This window comes from Chiloscyllium plagiosum, chromosome 12 (genome assembly GCF_004010195.1).
Source record: "Chiloscyllium plagiosum isolate BGI_BamShark_2017 chromosome 12, ASM401019v2, whole genome shotgun sequence".
Lineage (NCBI taxonomy): Eukaryota > Metazoa > Chordata > Chondrichthyes > Orectolobiformes > Hemiscylliidae > Chiloscyllium > Chiloscyllium plagiosum.
In genome coordinates, this window is record NC_057721.1 from 67,404,413 (window position 1) to 67,424,810 (window position 20,398).

The following is a 20,398-nucleotide window of genomic DNA, read 5'->3' on the forward strand; positions in this document are numbered from 1 at the left end:
GGCGGAGCTGGGACTTTCAGTGAGAGTAGACCACGCCGGAATAAGGTGCTGTCTCCTGAGCGATCAAAGCACCTGACTGGGACGGTGCCCTGTCGAACGCTGCGGGCTCCTCGCCCTGTGTCCTTTCCCATTCGTTTTAGCAGCTCATAGGAGCTGGGCTCCTGAAATTCCAACGCATCCTCCAAAATTTGAGAGAAAGAGTGACAGTATGAGAATAGCGGCTATTCTGTGGAGTGAGCTAAAGGTTTGAGAGTAGCGCATATGTTGAGTGCAGTGACAATGGCTACAGCAATGGGGGAACTGGCCGCTTTCTGGTCCCATAGCTGACTCCATGCCCGACAACACACGTTTACTCTTGAGCTATGAGCCGGACGTCTCTCCCTGGCCGGTATCTCTGGAGACATATTCAATCGATTTTGTTCAGTCAGGGCAAACTGGAGGCTAAACTCCCAACCTCTGGCACAGCAGCAGCCCAGACAGTCAGCCGGAGGGAGTTAGACGGCAGTTAGACACATATTTCCCCGGTTGTGCATCTGATTGTGGGGTTATCCTGCTCCGCGTGTGTGTAGGTTGCTGGAGGCGGCTGAGAGAGAGTGTATGTGTATGTGTGTGAGTGTAAAGGGGTATAGGTCTGTGAGAGGGCGCGAGTGGGGGGGGGGGGGGGGGGGGGGGGGTGGTGTATGTGTGAGCGTATGAGAGACAGCTTGTATATGAGAGAGGGTCTGCAAAAGTGTATGGGTCTGTAGGAGTGTGTGCGTGTGTGTGTTAGCACTGTGAGGCGGAACACCAAACGTCTTTCCCTCCATTGGGAACTGGTTTCCACTTTCTACCCACAGCAACCGTGCGATGTGCCAAAGGTGTGAAATTATCCAAATGGAATCACCCCCAGGAGGCGCTGTCACACGGCCCCCGCCTTCACACAGGCTGCCACTGGTCCAAAGCTGAAGCCCCCGGGGTCCTCTCAAGTTTTAACGTAAAACTCTTGTTGAATGTTGGCAGTCAGGTCACTGGGGCGCTGGCTTCTGGTAACGCTTTGTGAGTAAAATCGTTAATGCTTCCGCGTACTAACATCGCAAGCTTAGTCCCAGTGAACGTGCCAAGGTATGTGAATATTGACGAGGTCTCTTGTGGTTTACTGGAGAGCAGGATAGAGTTTGTGTTCTCACCCTGCGCTGCTAGCGCCTTGTTGCTCTGGGGAATCACTGCTGGTGAAGTGAATTAGACAATCTGAGGCAGAACATTTCGATATGGTTAAACTGAGTTCATATTTGAACAAAAGGTGTTAGGAGGCTAGCTCTTCCGCTTCCAATATATTTTTTAAAATCCATTTTTTCACTCTTAATTGAGAGAAGGAGTTTGTGCCCAGTTTTCCAGTGAAATCTGAGCTCGACATTTCTCCAATCAGTTCCATTCCACAGTAAGTGTTCCCAGTCTGGCCGAATGGCTTCCAGATTTGGACAGAATCTCTCCTGTCTAGACTCTACGTTGCGCGATTTTCTCTCTCTTTTTAGCTGCACAGACTGGAAAATAAAACGCCAAAAAAAAGGCACATCGTCTATCTCTGAAATGTTCTCATAAAGATGCGCGACAGATCCGCACAGTCGCGACGTCTCTGCCCCAAGAGCTTTGCAAAATACGTGTCGTCTGATCATTTGGCAGTTAATGCTTTTCCATCCAGTTCCTTCAGATAGTACATAAAGAAATATTTTATACAAGGCGGAATAGCAAACGGAATTTTATTCAGCTTCAGACTCTGAGGAGTACTGTTTACATAAATTAATATCTTGAAAGAAAACTTTTCTAAAAAAAATCTTCCATAAATTTTAGAGAAAGTTGAAACGATTTTGCATTTTGATAAAGATCGCTCGCAATTTCTTTTTTGCCAAAGTAAAGATTGTTCTGATGTGAACTGATTGAATCTTGAATTAAGAATAACACACTCAGAAGTTGATGGTGAATGAGAAGCGATTTTATCCCAGATAATTTGAACAACGACTCCACTCTAACAACTTCGACTCATTACTTTGCTAACTCACATAATCAGAAAAAATCCACCGCTCATTATGTTTTAAAATGGGTTAGATCACTTTCTCTTTAACTGTCTCAATTATTCCTAACATAAGACTACCTATTCCCTAATTAACCCTGTGCTGTCTTGAAGTACCTTTTCGGCAGCTTTTACTATTCTACGACTTCTGCATAATTGATTTTCTGCAATTTTTGAGGCTGAATATGACATAGCGAGAGTTGCAGAAATGCGAGCACAGTTCTAAGCACCAAACACAATTACCTAAACACTAGACAGAGATTAAACCTACTGTGTACATTCAAAAAAGATTAGCACGTAACATAAGGATGGCACACATGTATACGTGCTGACATCAAATATGCTACAACTATGTTCATCCAAAACATCATACACACACAACACATGCACAAACACATATGCACTACATATATACAGAACAAGCTACGTGCATAGAGAACTATCCCGCATGCATCAAAATACCATCAAAAAAGAACGAGTTAACATTATATACCAACTGCTCGGGATGGCTTGCGATACTTTCTAGCTAATGAAGCTCCTTTGAGATCTAGTCACTGTTGTAATCTGGATAAACTGCAACTAATTTGAGCAGAAGGCCCCATAAATAAAAATGAGATAATGTCCGGGTAACTCATGTTTAGTGTTGTTCCTAGAGGAACAAGCGTTGGGTGGGAAATTAGAGAGCTTTCCTAGTCTTCTTCAAAACCACACCAAGCCACACACCATCCTAACTTGGAACTATCAGCAATTCAGTGTTGCCAGGTCAAGATACTGGGATTCCCGCATTAACAGCCCTGCGGGGTACCCCCACACTAGACAAACTGCAAAAGTTCAAAGATAGCACACATTTCACCCTCACAATAGTAAATAGGAATGGATGTTCTGGACTAGACAACACATTGACGTCTCATGAAAAAAAAGAATAAAAACAATGCTATCTTTATGTCAATCTGATATAGCAATTCGGGCTATTGGACAGCTTCATCAGAAAGGGATCAGCCTCTTTAGGCTGCATTGACGTCTGAGCTGGCATTTTGTGTTGAGGGCCTGCAGTGGGGTTTAAAACCCTACCGTTATGACTCAGAGCACTACCCACCACTCAAATCAATTGCACAAGCACAAGAGGGAGGAACAGGGAGAGAACCGGGACCTCATTATGTTTTAAAATGGGTTAGATCACTGTCTCTTTAACTGTCTCAATTATCCCTAACATAAGTCCACCTGTTCCCTAATTAAATTACTTATTACAGAATCCCTGCAGCGTGGAAATAGGCCTTTCGGTCCATTGAGACCACACTGACCTTCCAAAGGGCATCCCATACAGACCCACCTCTCTACCCTATCCCTGTAATCGTACCTGCAAACTCACAAAATTAATATGCAGACAAACGGATGTGTATATATGTATAACTGACAACTTACGAGTTTGTAGAAAACTACCTTAACTTACAGGCATGATATAAATATGTAAATATGTATGTGGTAACCATGGTAGCCATCCACCTTGGCAGATGATTGTTTGTGCAATTGCAGTCAATTCTGTGTTGAGCATGGTCTGTTGTAGTTCAGTACTTTACCCTGAGATGTCCGAATAAGACAATATGACAAAGGAGCAGAAATTAGGCCACTCAGCCCATCTGCTCCAGTATTCAATCAAAGCTGATAAGTTTTTCAACTCCATTCTCCCGCTTTCTTCCTGTAACCCTTGATCCCCTTGACAATCAAAAACCTATCTCCGTCTTAAATACTGTATACTCAATGACCTGGCCTCCACACCTTCTGTGGCAGTGAATTGCATAGATTCACCACCCTCTGGCTGAAGAAGTTTCTCCTTTTCTCCGTCCTAAAAGGCCTTCCCTGTGTCCAATATGGGTTAAAAAGTAATAGAAATTCACACAGAAGTGCGTAGGTGAATAATCAGGTACATTGGTGCAGTGATGGTTTCCTTATCTCTGAGCTGGAGTCGCTGCCTTCAAAGTTTCACTTTTTTAAACAGGTTGATAAACAATATCTGGACTAGCACACATTTATGTGCACACCATATAACACTACTGTGCATGATGTTTAAATATAAGAACAGTTCATGACTACTCCCGAAATGTCAGGACATTATCGAAGGTGACACTTCAGTGCAGTACCTGGGTGTTGCTGCAGTAGAGCCGAGGTGATTTTGGGATAAAGCCTGAAACCCAGGCCCCATCATTCCGCTCAATTGAACAAAAAAGGATTACCCAGTCCATAGTCCAAGAACAGCAAGAGAGTTTTCCCAAAGTCCCGGTTAATATTTCTCACACTCACATCACGACTTAAAACAGGTAATCTTTCCATGAACCCAATTTGGGATCTTGCTGTGTGAAAATTAACTTCACTTTAAAAGTGTGTCTCCACCCTGGAGGCTCCCCGCCTTCAGTCCTGATGAAGGGCTTTTGCCCGAAATGTCGATTTTCCTGCTCTTCGGATGCTGCCTGACCTGCTGTGCTTTTCCTGCATCACTCTAATCTAAACTCTGATTTCCAGCATCTGCAGTTCTCAGTTTTGCCTACACTGTAAAAGTGGCGATTCCCCAAAAGAAGTTCATTGATTGCAAAGTGTTTGAGCACCTCCCGAGATCCTAGATTTAAAAAAAAGCTACATAAATGCAAGGTTTATTTCACGTTTTAAAATACAGTTTCCTATTGTGAAGTTACGACTGAGCATTTACATTGGTCGAGAAAGTTGTATTGGAAACACATGATTAAAAAAACCCTTCATTTTCCACCAGAAAGTTCTATCGCGTTGATGTGTTGTCATGGGGAGGACTCGAAAAGAAAATCCTGATAATATTGTAATTCCTTGTAATATCCATCACCAACAGGAATACAAAAGGTCTCTTCATGTCTGTATCCATATAAACTAGCCTGTCCCCCGTGGTCACTTTTGAACTCTAGCCGTACTTTCATAGCGCGCTTCTGAGCATCATATCCGTCTTAAATGCATAAGAGCGATCGTTTCCCTGTTCGTTGGGAAGTTGGCTATAACTTTGCTCTCAGGCCTTAATCATTTTTCCACATCTGGTAGCTAATAATGTTACAGAAATGGACTTCCTAATCACTAGTGCAGTCTGATTGCATTTAAGGTTGTGTAAATATAGGAGAAAGGATGCAGGTCTGAGTGAGGGAAGAAAGGGGAGAGGATTGAGGAAATAACTTCAGCAAAGATACATGCATTGTGCAAGAAATATCGAGGAAAAGGGAACTCCAGTAATGAAACATGCAAGGAATAGTCTGGGTTGCGCGCAATTCTTGGTCTTTTCAGACGCACTACCTTGTTTAATATCTGCAAGGGTTGACCCATGCTCCTTTTGAGTTGAAAAAAAAATCAGGAAACCGAGTCTTGGAGGTTCTTCTTACGTGGTGGTGTTGGGATGAAGGGGTGGGGGTGGCGGTGTGTGTAGATGGGGAGATTGGCATTACTAAAAGAAACGGCACACCCCAGTCTTCACACAGCACTGTGTCTGACCCAGTCTTGGGGGTCGGTGAGCTTTTTTTAAAACAACTTATTTTTTTAAAAGCAAAAAAAAAATTGGCAGACTTCAGGAATGTCTGGGAGCTGAGGGAATGGGGCATGCGCGTAGTCTAGCGTTCTGAAAAAGGAGAAAGTTATAGACTAAACCGCAGAAATGTAAACACGTCTGCAAAAAAAAGAGGAAAAAAAGGGCAGTGAGCAGGACAGGTACCACAATCAGACTTCTGTTTGAACAGAGCCCAATGCGCCCAGTGAAACAGGAGTGTCATAGGCTTATTGTAGCATCAACAAATATCGTCAACATTTCTTTATAGATTTCATTCAGAAAGCCTCTGTTTACATCTACGTGCAACTTTTAATGTAGTTCCCTCATCTAGTTTGTTCCTCCCTTTGCCGATTTATGGTGCCATTTTCTAATTGGAAACTTTTTATCTACTCCATCTTCCTTATTTCTTTTTTCGCTTCTTCTTCCCATTTTATCTCTTTTCCTCTGAATTCACTTCCGACTCTCATTCATTTGTGGGTTTGGGTTTCCGTCACTGTGTGAACGTATCTTTCCCTTTTCTCTCGGAAATCTTTTCCTCCTCGTCTCACCCGAACTTCTCGTCAGTTTTTTTTTAAAAAAAACGCTTCCGTCTTTGACTCCCTTGCCCTTGAGATTTTGCCCTCTCTTCCTCTGTCTGACACTTTCTCTCTCTCCCTGTCGATTTTCTGTTTTCCTGTCCAACACTCTCGCTCTCTTCCCTCTTTTCCTGTCTAACTCTCTCTCTCTCTCTCTCCTCCCTCCCTCCTGTTTTTGTCTGGCCAGGCTGCAGAGTGTATGGGGAGTCTGGGCACTCTCACTGATCCGTGATTGGAGATCTCAGCGAAATAAGGAATTCCATTCACCGAGCCTCCCATTCACAGCAGAAACTGCATCTCCGCCACTCGACTGGCTGCCTGCTGTCCGCTCTGTAAGTACGCGCCCGTTATAGCCCACAGCCGCCCGGCTTCGTGTTAAAATGTATGTATAGGAAATACATGAGCATTGACTTTACAAAAAGAGACGGGCTTTACTTGGGTAGAAACGTCTTTTTCTTTCCCGGTCACGTTCTGATTTACAGCGAATGGGACGCAGTTGAAATGATTCTGCAGATGTTAGAAAGATGTTTACCTCCTGGTAGTCCATATCAGTCAAAGTATCTGCACTGTAGTGACGTGATATCCTGATTGGAGTTTTTGTGTATGCTTGAGAGAAACAGAATTTGCAGCCACAACGTGTTTTTGTTTCATGGAGAGAGAATAACGGAACCGCTCAACTCCGAGAATTTACTGTCACAGGCAGATCGGAAACTCATCACGGTCAGGGGTTCCTTCTGCCCCCTCTCAAATGTTTTGTATTTTTTTGCCGGGCAAGTGTTGAAGCCGCAGTGTTAAAGCCACTTCGAGCCCATCAAGACTCCAAACTAAAGGCGACGGGATTTTGCGGGCACCGTTTGCGCATGTTCGCCCACCTTTCCTGCTTTCAAGTGCGCTGTGTCATTTTTGCTGACTCCAAAATCGCCTCTTTCCCTGAGTCTTTTCATCTCCCACCCCCGCCCTTCAGGAGCGCTCACCTTTACGGTTAGATTCTCCCATTTGTCTCCGTTCAGCTATCCTCTTTAATCAATCTGTGCAGTACCCCCACCAACTATGTTTTTACACTGTCTTGCCCCCATTACCCGGCTGATCCACACAGAGTAAAATCCCCCAGCCCCTTAGTCTGACACGTGTTTGAAAAGTGATTTCTGGGTTTATTTAGGCGATCACATTGCTTTGGGATTTTGAAAGCTCAAAGCCAGGAGTGAAGTTTGCTCAGTTATCCTGTCCAGATGCCTAACTAACTTGGTGCAAATGGGAAAGATTATTACCCTGGAACTTACCTTTTAATTGTAGTTGTGTTTCGACTTTAAAAAAAGTACTAATTTCACATTGAAAACTCTTAATTATTCAGCCTCCTTGGGAAAGGATTGAGTGAAGTCAGCTAACTTTTTGTTTCAGTTACATTTCTTTCACCAAGTTATTGCCCTTAGATCATCAGTTTCCATCATACTTCACAACGCCGTTATTCACATCAAGATAACACCATCAAATGCACACTCTTCCTTCATTTTACGTTTACCCCCTTCATGAACCAAGTTAGAAGTAAGTCGCCCAGTCTGATAAGCGTTAAAGCATGTTATTTCCCCCCCAAAATAAGGTAAAGAGAACAAAGCGAGGAGGGGAAAGGAGTGGAAAAGCCGAAAAGGAAAGAAAAGGGGTATAAGAATTACTAAATATGACGCAGTTTTGGTGTTTCAGTGAAGACATGAGCCGAGAGCGGGTAGAGGCTGACAGTGAGTCTAAGAGCCGGAGCCCATCTCCATGACCGGCTGGTTTAGTTCTCCCTTACAGTTTAGCCCGGAGACGACAAATTAAACCATACCGTAAATCTTCTATTATAGGTAGTAAAAACTAATTTTAGATTTCCTGTCCATTGCAGCCGCTCGCCTGATTGCTACCAGTTGCAAGAATGCCCCAACGGCTTAAAAGGGCAATGCCTCATGGACTTTTTAACACAGTTCAGATTTTTTGGAGCCCCTGGCGCAGCAATTGTAAGATATCAATCCCCCTCTCACATATTTTTTCATCCCAAATTCAACATGATCCCTTTATTAACCCAACATTTTAAATGATTAGTTCTGGAGGTTGCTGGGTCCGACCGTGGTTTCTTTATTGTATTTGTGTTGTACATGTAGTGTTACTAACATGAGTCTGCCCTGATTGCATTGAAAAGTATGGAGTAAAACGAGAATAAGGAACTTTTCACACAATCTTTCATTGACAAAATCACAGTGATGTAAATATGCCCGAAGTGGCAGCTTATTGTTGACTGCTCTTTAGAGGGGTTGCATGTGATGGATTTGAAGTGTTTACAAAATATGATTTTTCTTTGCATCGAACTGTAAAGCAACTGGGCTGTGCTAAGTAATGTAGATAGGTATAACAGATTGATCTTTTGCAGTTTTAATTCAATCACGTTCAAAGTGCTAGAATTTTGATTGTTCTATTGGGGATCATTTCCTCATGAAATTATATAAATTAGAACTTCAGATAGTGGAAAATGTACATGCCCCACTGAAGGAGAAGCACTGAGAAACTATTTTTCTTCCTTCATTCTCTCTAATTGCAATTTGCATTTATATAGTGTCTTTAATGCAGTAATGTGTCTCAAGTGCAAAAAAAAAACTAAGCCAAAATTAGGATAGTTGACACCAAATTTGGTCAAAGTGGAAGGGCTTAAGCAGTGCAATTAAGAAAAATAGAAGAGTGCTTGAGAGAGGAAACACCCAAGCTGGGCATTGAGGTGACTGAGTACATTGGCACCAATGGTGGGAAGAAAGAACCCAGAGATGGTCAGGAAGCCAGAATTGAAAGAATTCATAGGTCTCAGAGGTTTGTGGGGCTGGAGCAGATGACAGTTATAGGGACGGATGAGGCCATGGAGGGATCCAACAACAAGGATAATATTTAAAATTTCAGCTGTTGATGGACTGGGAGCCCATGTGGGGAGTGAGCACAACAATGATGGTAGCATTAATTATATAATTTTGGATGTAAACTGGATGCATATAATATGTCTTATCATGGTGTTGGAATATTGTAAGTTATAACTTTGCTGGATTCTGGGCTTTTTTACATTATATTCCATTGCTTCTCCATAACTCATTCCTCTGAGACCCAATATCTAAGTACATGAATATGTCCAGATGTGATCCATTGAAGGCACTTACTCATGTGGCAAAGCAGTGTAAATATTCAAAAGTCACTGACTCACAGGAGCTCTGGCAATTAGAACATATAGTATCATCAGACTTGGCTCCATGATGGAAATATTTCATGTGGTATCATCATTTGGAAGAGCACAACTATGCAATGTACCATTTAATGATTTCCTTTCTAATTCTGCCTTTTCCACTTCGGTTTCTTTTCTTGCATTATTAAAAGTGTTCTTTCATTTTAGGTTATAGTCTTACAAATGTGTCCTTCTTCTAATATCCCATTAAGTGATCATTTTCCATGTGCAAACCTGAATGTTGCAAGATTGGCTGTTTGCCTCTTGGTCAAAGTCCAACCTCTCTTAGTTCCCACTTAGAAAAACTAAACATGATTAGGAATGGGATATTTGCATATTTTTCTCTCCATCCTAACATGGTGGCCTTGTATGTTAAGAAAGCTTGGTGAAGTGACAGTGTTTATTTCATATCTTGGCTGTGCTTGCTTCCTACTATTGTCACAAATCCACCAGAAAGATCCCTTTCAGTAGTATCAAATATTTATGACATTTTGTCTGAACTGAAATAGTAGCTACAACATATTTATTTGTCATAAAACAAATACTGCAGATGCTGGAAGTGTGAAATGAAAACAGCAAGTGCTAAAAATGCTTAGGAACACCTGGTAGCATCCTTGGAGAGAGAGAAAAAACTGAATTAAAGTTTCAGGTTGTGATCTTTCAGAAGTTCTAATGAAACACCATGACCTGAAATATTGTAAATTTTATTTTACTTTCTACAAATGCTGCCAGAGCTGATAAGCATTTTCAGCATTTTCTGTTTTTATTTCTTTCTTTGTCCTTTGAGTCAAGTCATATTCTTGAAACAAAGAACAAAGGAAGGATGTCGTGAAACTTGAAAGAGTTCAGAAAAGATTTACAAGGATGTTGCTGGGGTTGGAGGGCTTGAACTAAAGGGAGAGGCTGAATAGGCTGGGACTGTTTTCCTTGGAGGGTCGGAGGCTGAGGGGTAACTTATATAAGCTTATAAAATCATGAGGGGTATGGGTAGGGTAAATAGACAAGGTCTTTTCCCGGGAGTGGGAAGTCCAGAATTATAGGGCATCGGTTTAGTGTGAGGGGGAAAGATTTAGAAGGAACCCATGGGGCAACTTTTTCATGCAGGCAGTAGTGCATGTATTGAGTGAGTTGTCAGAGGAAGTGGTAGAGGCTGGTACAATTGCAACATTTAAAACGCTGGATGGGTATATGAATAAGAGTGGTTTAGAGTTATATGGACCAAGTGCTGATAAATGGGACTAGATTAATTTGGAATATCTGGTTGGAATGGATAAGTTGGACCAAAGAGTCAGTTTCTATGCTGTACATCTCTACGATGCTACGAATAGTCCATCACAGGAACAAGTCCTTTGGTCAACTGAGACTGCGCCGACACATGATGCCTTTCTAAACTAAAAACCTTTAGCATCTATGTGGTCTGTGTCCCTCTATTCCCCACCTATTCATATATTTGTCAAGATGCCTCATAAACATTGCTACTGTATCCATCTGCACCACTTCCTCTTGCAGACCATTTCAAACACTTGCTACCTTCTGTGGAAAAAACATGCCTCCTTCCCACTTTCCCTCCTTTTCCATTAAACCTACATCCCCTTGTAATTTCTATCATGGGAAAAGACTATTCATCTATCCATGCCTCTCATAAGTTCGTAAACTTGTATCAGGTCGCTCTTCATCCTTTGACATTCAAGTGAAACAAAACAAGTTCGTTCAATCTCTCCTCATAGCTACTAATCCCAGATGAGGCAACATCCATTTTTGCACCCTCTTCAAAGCCTGCATATCTTTCTTCTGGTGTACCAATCAGAGCTGTAAACAATATTCAAAATGTGGCCTAAGTAAAGTTCTAGGAGAAAGTGAGGACTGCAGATGTTGGAGATCAGAGTCAAGAGTGTGCTGCTGGAAGCATAAAGCAGGTCAGGCAACATTCGAGGAGTTGGAGAAGCCCTTCAGAACTTATGCCCGAAATGTCGATTCTCCTACGCCTCAGATGCTAACTAAAGTTCTGTATAGCTGTAACATGGCTTGCCCATTCTTATACTCAACGCCAGGACTGATGAAAGCAAGCATGCTAATATACCTTCTTGACCACCTTATCCACTTATGTTGCCACTTTAATTGAGCTGTGGACCTGTATGCCTAGGCCCATCTGCGTTAATGCTACTAAGTGTTCTGACAGTTACTGTATACTTCTCTTCTGCATTAGATCTTTCAAAATGTATCACTTTAAATTTGTCCACATCAAACTCCATCTGCCATTTCTCTGTCTACGTTTCCAGCTTATGTATTTCCTGCTCTATCCTCTGGCTATCCTTCTCACAATCTGCAGCTCCTCCAATCTTTGTGTCATCCACAAATTTACTAATTAGACCACCTAGATTCTCCTCTAAATTATTTACATATATTACAAACAACAAAGGTCCCAGTACTGATCCCTGTTAAACACAACTGGTCACAGTCTCTGATCAGAAATATACTCTTCCACCGATGCTGTCAACTTTTATGAATAAGCCAGTTCTGTATCCATTTTACCAGCTCACCATGGATCCCATGTGACTTCATGTTTTGAATCAGCTTGTCAAAGGCCTCACTAAAGTCCATGTAGACAACATCTATTGCCCTGCCCTCATCAATCATCTTTGTCACTTCCTCAAAAAACACAATTATGCTTGAGACACAAGCTTCCCTGCACAAAGCCATGCTGTCTATTGCTAATAAGTCCATATTTTTCCAATTGTGAGTAAATCCTTTCCCTAAGAATCTTCTCCAATAATTTCCATTCAACGAACGTAAGTTTCACTGGCCTGTAATTTCCTGGATTATCCTTTTTGCCTTTCTTAAACAAAGGATAGGCACTTAGTTTGCCTTCGTCTTTATAAAATTCTTGAGTATGCAAAATAATGTGAATATTTAGAACCAAACAGTATTTATGATGCCTTGTTAACACAAGTTTAATACATTATCTCTGTAGCAATGCTTTTCAAAATATGAGCCAGTATTTCTAAAACAGACAAACAATTGATATAATGCTATTTCCCTTCCAAACAATGTGGCTTTGGTTTTAAAAAAACTTGTCTTACCCTTATTTGTCACCCTGTGTAACATTCTGGATGAGGTAGAAAACAAGTTATTCACTTCCAGACCTCTGCCTTGATCCTGAGACGCATGCAATGTGGTCCAATGCCTGGGATTGTTCAGGTCAGAAACTCACTGTGAGACAGACACCAGATTCAAAACTATATCCCAACTCTCCATAATATGGTGAGTTGAGGCATGACAATGTAGTAGCTAACATAATTGGGATTGACAAAGCATTCTTTCTGATTTGAAGAATTCCAATAAAAATAAGTAAAGTAATTGTTTATATTTCAATAATCCTTATGCTCGGGACTGAGGTATAATGTAATGCTCCAAGAAATCAAATGGCCTAAAATTTCACGTTTCCAATTAAACATTAAACAATCAAGATAGGCTTGGACTGTCAGTATCCCAGAATTCTATTTTGGCCTGAGTGCAACAAAAGAAAACCAAAGTTTTTTTTTAAATTGGCCTTACAAATGCTGAACCATAGCAGACAGAATAATAAAGTATTTTTATTACAAATGCCATAAAAAAGTTCAAGCTTACTACAAATATCAGGGAATGAATGGATGATAAAACAACCCACACTGCAATACTATGAAATGATATGACATAAAATGAAGAATTAAAAATATATTTAAAAATCTACTTATAATGATTGCTCCTAATGTTTGAAACAATACTACTTATTGATGTGTACATGTACAGGCAAACAAGAGATTATCCATTGGCTTAGACACCAGTCTTCTTGTTGACTAATATAGTCCATGCCTGACAACACAATGTGTTTTATTCCAACACTTCGATTCTGTGGCATGGACAATGTTTATCATCAGCCACCATCAGTAAAGCATATTATCTGGTCATAAGCAACATTGCTGTTGCAAGTGCTCAAGTTGGCTCCTGCCGTTCCATTATAACCATGGCTATACTTGCCAAATACCAGAAGCACTCCAAACTCAGTGACTTGCAACCCACTAATCCATATAACTTTGATTTGCATCTTGAATCAAGTTCCAGTCTACCTCATTAAAGTGTAACTTAAATAAAGACAATATTTATATAATATAAGAATAATTAATTTACATTTTTGGCCATATTATAATTGTGATTTAACTTTGGCTGGACAGTTTCTGACATCATCAGAACTTTTCAATTCGCTGATGAATAAACTTTAAACAAAACTCGTACTTTATAATATAAACCTTTTAACATTTACTTGTTTACATGGTGTTTTTAATAGCTGAGAATTACCAGAATTTGTATGCAGTTTTGATTATGTAGCTCAAATGTAATGCAGGGATAAAAATAGCTAAAAACAAAGAAGTGAACAGGAAGACCAAATTTGTGCAGTATCACATTACTGCCATTTGTGATAGGAAATATAGAACCAGAGAATCATAGAAAGTTAAGGTAGAGACAGTGGACATTCAGCCTATCATGTCTGCACGTGGCTAAAAACGATCTTTTCTAATTCTGCATTCCAGCACTTGGCCCGTAGTCATACAAGTTGGAATGCTTCAAGTGCAGATCCAGGGTCATTTTAAATTAGTTGAGAATTTCCCTCTCAACCACAAACTGGGCAGAAAATTCCAGACACCAACCGTCCTCCTGATGCAAAGGATTTCCTCATGTCCACTTTAATCCTTGTGCCAACCACCTTCAGTCTGCAAACTTTGGTAACTGACCTCCATGCTTGGGGAAACAGGTCTTCACCATCCATTCTATTCAATCATCTTGTGTATCTCAATTAAGTACCCCTCAGTTTTCTCTGTTCTAAGATGAACCTTACTGAACCAATCTTTCCAATCATAGCTGCAGTTTTCAAGCCCTGGCAACATTCTTGTAAATCCTGTCTGTACTCTCTCTAGAGTAATGATGGCATTGCTGCAATGTGGTGATGGAGCTATATATAAAACTCCATCTGTGACCTAACCAGTGTTTTCTACACATCTAGTACTACTAGATATTTTATTCAAAAGTTCTCAAAATTAAGGAAAGATTCCAATATGCCTTGTTTGCCACAGTGTACGTGAAAGTCATTAGAACAACATTATTTTCATTTAAAGTCATCACTGGGTTGCACAAATGGACCTCCCAATTTGTTTGGCAGAGGGTTCAGTTCTTCAGTTCAGCATCTTAACCTTTAAAGTTCTTCCCATTTACATTATGGATAATCAAATGCTATCGCCTGTCAACCACAATGTGAAGGTCAGCATTGATCAAAAACCAACAAAGCCAGATATAGGATTATCAAGAACTTATAGGGGAAGGGACGAGTAGGCGCCAATACACACCGAATAGTTCACATATGTGGAAACTCTAAGATGGCAACGTTCCGAATCGATTGAAATTATTTGGGAACGGTTCAATTGTCGTTTGCTATTCTTAATTTCTCCTCAGGATGACACTATTATTTTTTATTTAAAAAGCCCTGAATTTGCTGGGGAAATAACAGTCCGCTCACGGCATTCTGCCAGGGCGAGAGAAAATTCAAAACGGCAATATGTGGTGAGGTGGGGAGAACCTGGGAGTTGCGAATGGCCACAAGTTGCTGGATGACTCGTTAGCCTGCACAGAGAGAAGCTTGCTGCCAACTTTCCCTTGGGTAACAAGAAGTCATTCGAGCTGCCCATAAATATGAATGAAATCCACTTTCAAAAGTTAGATCTGCTATTCCTGGTCTAAGGGCCTCGATAATAGGCAAATTGATGGTCCTAACGGCCTTCTAAATCAGAAACTCACAAAGGAAACAGTTCATAGAGCCATTGAGTCATAAAGCATAGAATCGGATCCTTCGGTCCAACTGGTCCACTCCAACCATGTTTCACTTTGCGGGTGATAGGTGGTTGTTTTCCTCCTCTCTCTACAAGGCTCTATTCCTGATGAAGAGCTTTTGTCCGAAACGTTGATTTTCCTGCTCTTCGGATGATGCCTGACCTGCTACTTGACTACTCTAATCTAGATTCTGGTTTCCAGCATCTGCAGTCCTTGTTTTTACCCTGTTTTTCGAAGTTATTAAAATGGTTCTTTATGTTTTACTCTTCCCTGTCCCTTTTTCTCTCTCCCAATCTAATTTCTCCCTGTCTTAATTTCTCTTTGTATGTATCTGCTTTGACTTGAGTTTATTAACTCGCTATTCAAGCATTGTATAGCACATTGTTTGAGACTGATCAAAAGCAAGGCGAGGGAGATTGTATAGGTGTCTTTGTAGGAGACATCAAACATAACCGATATCAAACTATAGAAGATCCCATTTTGCTATCAAGCAAAAAAGTTGTAAAAAGACAATTATTGATCAGCGATTGAAATTTAAAGCTACATTCGACCTTCAATGGCCTCGTTTACAGCGAGCTACAATTCAGGTGTAGAGTTGTTTATTTTTTTCCCGGGATTTAGTTTTAATGAAAGTTCTTTCGTGTGACCGATATCCTATGTTTCTCTCTAAAGTGGAGTCACAAGGGCAGTAAAGAAGGCGTTTGGTATGCTTGCCTTTATTGGACAGTTATTAAGTGTAGGAGTTGGGAGGTCATGTTGAGGCTGTACAGGACATTGGTTAGGCCACTTTTAGAATACTGCGTTCACTTATGATCTACCTGCTATAGGAAACTTGAAAGGATTCAGAAAAGGTCTACAAGGATGTTGCCAGGGTTGGAGGATTTGAGCTATAGGGAGAGGCTGAATAGGCTGGTGCTGTTTTCCCTGGAGCGTCGGGGGCAGAAGGGTGAATTTATGGAAGTTTATAAAATAATGAGAGTCATGGAAAGAGTAAATAGACAAGATCTTTTCCCCAAGGTGGGGAGCACAAAACTAGAGGGCATAGGTTTAACGTGAGAGGGAAAGATTTACAAGGCAACTTATTCACACAGTGGGTGGTGCGGGTATGCAATGAGCTGGCAGAGGAAAGTGGAGGCTGGTGCAATTATAACATTTAAAAGGCATCTGGAGAGGTATGGGAACAGCAAGGGTTCAGAGGGATATGGGACAAATGGGACTAGATTAATTTAGGATATCTAGTCGGCATGAATTTCGCGCTGTGAGGTAGCAGTGCTAACCACTGAGCCACTGGGTTACCTTGAAACCTGGAGAATTAGAAGTTGCGTGACCATACAAAGAACATGTCAGGGACTAAATTCAGTCTTCTCATTCCATCTTTTCCTGCAAACCCATAGATTCGCATGCACCCCAACAGGTCGCTGCATAGACAGAGAGACAAAGGAGCTGGTCAATTCTCGATCGTTGCCACAGTGAGACTTAGAGCAGTTCCCTGCTTTAGCTGAGTCATCACATCAGCAGAATGCACATCGGAGCCTTGGCAAAGACTGGAGCGGTTAGCACTGTTTTTAGTTGTGGGGAGATCTGATTGAAGTGTTCAACATCGTGAGAAGCTGGGACAAAGTAAATAAGGAGAACATGGTTATCCTCATGAAAGGATCGAGAAGGAGAGATTTAAAGCAAACGTGAAAAACCTTTTCACGCAGCGAATAGTTTGGATTTGGCATGCCCGGCTGATAGTGTGGTGGGGACTGGTCCATTTGGACATTCAAAGGGTTATTTGAAAAGGAACAATGTGTGGAGTTAAAGGGGCAGAAAGGAAAAGGGCACTAAATGGAACGCTTATTGGGAGAGCCAGCACGGATACGATAGGCCGAATGGCTTCCCTCATTTAATATTTCTATGAATGGCCTGCTTAAAAGTGGTCTTGATCATGTAAGAAATTCGGTGAGCGTTTTGCTTTAATTCCATGGCGGGATTTCACAAGACAACTATTCAGAATCGTACATTGGGAATCAAGAATTGACAGTGTGGGGCCAACCATTTACTCGGTGCACTGTGTTCGAGCATTTCTGACAGTACATCTCCTTCTAGGCTGACCACATCATGAAGAGATGGGTGTTCAGGTCTAGCGCATAGAAGATCAAAAAAAGCATTACATTTGTTTAAAACGGACGCCGTTTAAGAACACTCAGGAACAGCCTATTTTTAATTCGCTATTTCAATATTTCGCTTCATCTTTTGTGAAAACAGTGCTTGGCATTGCAAAACGTTTTTGCAAACACGCACATCCTTTCCCATTATTGCCCAATTTCCCAATAAGTGGCTGTTCTTTTCCATAACACAGTCTCAGGATTTTACAGCTTTCAATGTGGTCTCTGTCTATTCAGAAAATTCCATGACTATTAGTGTGCCTATTGCCTCCAGCTTCACTGATCAGGCTGATGCTAAAATTTCTACTGCCATCGTCAGCCTCAGTGCAGACCACAAAACAGTGTTACCAAACCCCGCAATGTTGGTCTAACTGGTACCTGAGCAGGTCGCAGTGCCTGCAGAGCTGTTTCAGACTCCTACCCTCGGAAACGATGCAAACCAGCGGCACTCCGTCACATAGCGGCCAGAAAACGGCAAACAGCAGCTTCCACTTATGATCAGGCATACACTCGACAGCTTTCAGATGCCAATCCATTAAAATAAACGCGAATGAACTTGCATTAATATGTTTCAAAGTCAAACAAAAGAAATCCACATCTCCAGCTCACAGGGAAATGTTGCACTTTCTAAAATATTCCCAGTTCCTCCCTCAAGCCGCATTCACATTGATCAATGTACCGTTTGACGTGTAGCATTGACTTCTGCTGCACTTTTCATACTGCTCCCGATACCGGGGACTCATCATCTCTGTCTGGCTCAGCTCGTCCTTCAGTCACAGGGCTGGATGGGTGAGGGCGGGAGTTGTTGTCTGTCGCTGGTCAGTAGACTCTTCAGACTCTGTCTCTCCAGGATTAACCCTTTTTGGGGAGAAAGTCAGACATTAACGTGTGAATATCAAATTCGTAGGGCGTATCTGGACTCTAGAAAAAACACGGGTACCTCTGACAGTGACTGAAAAGCATCGTTCGCTTAGAAATCACAGGGAGTGATACTGACTAGCCACTGTTTAACGGGAAGCAGCGTTCTGATGCGTTGATAGAGCGAATTTCAACAGATTTGAAAAATTAACAATACAGATTCATTCTTGAAATAGGGAGCGGTCAACAGTTGGATTTGGAAAGGAGGACAGAGTGAACACACGTATTTAAATGGGATCTGTATTACAGAGGCATCTGTATTACAGATTCTTTAACGGTGATCTAGGTGCTCTGTATTGATGAATTGACTGGAGACACTCAGGATATGCATTTTTGCAGAGTTCACATCTCCTCTGTCATCTGACAATCTCCATTGTAAATCATTTTAAAAATGCGAAATGACAAGTATTTAAATAAACCTTTGAAATCGATGCCCCGGATTATAATGTGGCACAGTGGTTAGCACTGCTGCCTCACAGCGCCGGAGACCCGGGTTCAATTCCCGCCTCAGGCGACTGACTGTGTGGAGTTTGCACGTTCTCCCCGTGTCTGCGTGGGTTCCCTCCGGGTGCTCCGGTTTCCTCCCACAGTCCAAAGATGTGCAGGTCAGGTGAATTGGCCAGGCTAAATTGCCCGTAGTGTTAGGTAAGGGGTAAATGTATGGGTGGGTTGCGCTTCGGCGGGTCGGTGTGGACTTGTTGGGCCGAAGGGCCTGTTTCCACACTGTAATGTAATCTAATCTAATCTAAATAATACACAACCTTTCACTATTGCTGCGTATATCACTTATTAAATTCGATTCCCTACAGTGCGGAAACAAACCCTTTGGCCCAACCAATCCACACCTACCCAGACAGCCTCATTCCCCACTGACTAATGCACCTAACAATGGTCAATTCACCTGACCTGCACATCTTTGGACTGTTGGAGGAAACCAGAGTACCCGGAGGAGACCCACGCAGAGGAGAATGTCCTCACCCGAGGCAGGAACTGACGCTGGGAGGCAACAGTGCTCACCCCTATATTGGACGCATCTATTTAATGATTTTAAAATACATTGAAAAAACAAAAAAACACTCCCCCGTTATTAGCATTCAACCAGAAACCCCTTTGTACTGTCACTGTGTTGCAATGCGGCTAACACACCACTAAATAGGGAACACCCAAACTCCATGGTTTAACAAATACACTCGAACCACTGAAACCCTCCTACCTGCTCCTGAAATAAACTCACCGTTTACGTTGGAACGACTCGTGGAATTTATTTTTGTTTTAGAACTGCCATTGCATTTCATTGGGGTGTCTTTTGAACAGAAAGTAAACCCACGCTGGTATTGCGGACTGCGCGTTCGAATGACCGATACCCAGACCTACTTGCTGGAACTTGGCTTCACCTTCACTGTTTGATGAAGCATTGCTGGGTTTTTTTGCCAGGACTTTGACTGTAAGGACAGTTCAGTAACTAATCATCAAGAATTGGCAAATGTGCATCAGAAGGGATACAGAGAGAAAAGTACGTTTTTCTGGAAAAAAAAAGAGAAATGTAATACCTGCATCAAATTGTCACATCCCCATGTGGTTTTGACAGACCGGGAGGGTATGAGATATTTACTCTGTTCGAGGTTTCCATTCCACTCAGTAACAGCCTCTGTTAATGCCTCTATTTATTTTACTACAGTTGCTATGTTGACAGGGTCGACAAGAGGAGAGGATGTGGTTGAGATTCTGCATTTTTCCAGCAATGACTTCGAGATATTAGCTGCTGGTGGCAGCTTTAGTCAGCTCGGCAGTTTGGAGGAGGGAAGAGCAAAACTTCTTCAGGGTGGGCATTCCTCGAAGACAATGTAGCAGTCGATTTAGCTCAATGTGGGCGGCACGGTGGCACAGTGGTTAGCACTGCTGCCTCACAGCGCCAGAGACCCGGGTTCAATTCCCGCCTCAGGCGACTGACTGTGTGGAGTTTGCACATTCTCCCCGTGTCTGCGTGGGTTTCCTCTGGGTGCTCTGGTTTCCTCCAACAGTCCAAAAATGTGCAGGTCAGGTGAATTGGCCATGTTAAATTGCCCG

At 41.9% G+C, this 20,398-nt stretch overlaps 1 protein-coding gene across 1 annotated transcript in view; it reads left to right on the forward strand.

Moving 5' to 3' along the window:
* The first annotated feature begins 5,897 nt into the window (after window positions 1–5,897).
* erg (ETS transcription factor ERG) overlaps window positions 5,898–20,398 on the forward strand; it is a 262,777-nt gene continuing 248,276 nt past the window's right edge. The window contains exon 1 of the mRNA XM_043701331.1: window positions 5,898–6,504. The gene's annotated coding sequence lies outside the window, so the exon portion shown is untranslated. The remainder of the gene's footprint in view (window positions 6,505–20,398) is intronic.